At 35.9% G+C, this 2,500-nt stretch overlaps 1 pseudogene; it reads right to left on the reverse strand.

Annotated features, from left to right (window-relative positions):
- LOC137647973 (uncharacterized) overlaps positions 1 to 2,311 on the reverse strand; it is a 3,355-nt pseudogene extending 1,044 nt beyond the window's left edge.
- Between the last annotated feature and the right edge of the window lie 189 nt (positions 2,312 to 2,500).

The raw sequence follows: 2,500 nt of genomic DNA on the forward strand, positions 1-2,500 counted from the left end.
ATAGGAGGTGGAGTTGGAATTGCAAGGTTTTGTTGTCGTTGGCCAGGACCTTATAGGTGTTAAGGGTACTGTACTCTTAGGCCCAGATTCGCTCTGTCGTGTGCTTTGTGTGTTCGCACATGATCAGATTGGGGAACTGTATGGCAGTGTTCCTGATATTGTATTGATGTGAGTATCTGAGAAAGGGTTGTATGGACTATAAGGAGTATATGGTGCAGACACTACTGAGCGTTGAGTGTCATTAAGTGTATGTATAAGGTGTTGCATTGTCCCCTGAATATTAGAAATCTCTCTGTCCATATTTTGAGCCAGCTGTGTTAAATTCCCTACCTGTGACCAAACTCTCTTATAGTACTGTGTAAGATTCTGTGTTTCCATTGCAGCTTGAATAACTTCGTTTTCTAACTGTATCATTTCTGTGAACGAGTCATCCAAATCACTGATCCTTTTGATACTGTAATTTAACCAAAAATTATTTAAACAAAGTAATCCCAAAATATGTGAATAATATCAGATATATTCAAAGTTACATGCAAAGTATACATTATACATAGGATGATACAGTTGAAACAAAATTTCTATTCAGATATTTAAAAATCATAAGTGTGACCGGCAATATTTAGGCTTCATATGTAAGTGGAGTCAAGAGCATAAGGCTAATGATCCAAACAACAGCCGACATATGTCACAGGTAATTATCCCGTGACATAGATTTTCTTTTGACATCAACAGATTAACTTTTGATGTTCCTGCGTGGATGGCTCTGGAGACCTGGAGAGTGTAGTGGAACGATGGGTCCTACCTACTGACTTCCTTGGTTTCTGAACAGAATATGGTTCAAGCTTTCTTGTTAAGTTCTCTTGTGTCTTAGACTATCCCAATTAATACAATACTTCTCATCCCTTGGTCAGGCAGACACGATCCATAATTTTCTTTATTCACATTAATAGGTTGAACATTCTTCTATAATTTAATCTCCCAGACAGGTTCCCTGTAATTATTACAGTTATTTGTTTTTTTTTTTTATTCCTAAGATATCAATGCCTACCTCTGGAAGATCTTCATAATAACATAAAGAAATAATGTGATTATTGTTTCAGTTTCAAAACAAAAATTAAAGCATGACACTTCTATTTAATAATTCTACAATGATATGAAAAATAGTTTTCAATTCTTCTAAAGAACGAAATATATATATGAAAATAGAGTAGGTTACCTATAAGGTTTAATTGACAAACGAAATTTAACCGGAATAAGCGAGATAAATCAAACTAATATGTCCTTTAATTCAATATGGCATAGGATAGGCCTCATCGAACATCTTTAAAAATACCCTACTCTAGATTTATATGCAATTTCAGGTTAGGTTATAGAAGGTTATTGTGGCCACTGTACCTAGGTTAGGTAGGGTATAGGAGGATGTAGGCTATCTACAATATCTAACTAGATTGAGTAATATTTTTAGACTAAATTATTTTCCAAAGCAAATATAACTATTCTTTTGATAAGAAAAATGTCTGGTAGGTCTTTGTAATAATTGTATAGCCTCGTCTACGACCTTAAACAATGGCTTTTACTATAGGAGAGAGGGGAGAGGGAGTGCCGGGGTGTCCTACATGTCGGCTACTTCATGATACCCTTTTGGCATTGAAAATAAATAAACATATATAAGAAATCATCACTTTCCGCACAGATAATACGGTTTTCAGAAAGCAAGGTCATTATGGTACTAACATGTCCATATCATCCTTTTTTTTAAAGCAAAGAATATATCATCATCAGGGTATAAATACAAAGTCATGTAAAATATTGCAATACGACCACAAGTGTGTATGGCAACTTTGCCAGGCATTGGCGAGCCAATGCATCAATTGTGATCTCTTTTTCCTTTCTATATATATGGTAATATTTCTTACTCCTTTAATAAACATACGTTTGAAAAGGGATACCTTCAATTTATTATCTAACGACATATAACCAACGGATTTTTACGTAGGAAAAATATATTTTTGGGTGAGATAGCCATGTCGTCCTGATGGAAGTTCCCTTCAGCAGCTTCCTACTGTATAACATTTCTGCGAGTGATATTACAAGATAATTACCGTCAGGTATCAAGGGGTTCTAACCCCCGGAATGACTATCTGAAGATATCGTGTATAATCAAGGACTTATCTGAAGATAACCATAGATATCTGCACACTAAATAGACTTTACCCTGTCTAATCAACTAAGGGGAACGATAAGGGAGGAGCCGATACATATTCTCTCACCTTACAGTGCCCTTGTATGACTCTCGTGCGCCATTCCACATCGCAGTGTAACTACTGTGAAAAAAAAAGAGCATCCTACAAGGAATCGGGGAGGGACAAAGTAACGGGTGGGCCATCAGGACGACATTGCTATCTAACCCAAAAATAGATTTTTCCTATGTCAAAATCTGTTTTTTGGGCTTGATTCATGTCGTCCTAATGGAAGTGTACCAGATAATTACCTATTACTC

Source organism: Palaemon carinicauda, chromosome 10, assembly GCF_036898095.1.
Source record: "Palaemon carinicauda isolate YSFRI2023 chromosome 10, ASM3689809v2, whole genome shotgun sequence".
Taxonomy (NCBI): domain Eukaryota; kingdom Metazoa; phylum Arthropoda; class Malacostraca; order Decapoda; family Palaemonidae; genus Palaemon; species Palaemon carinicauda.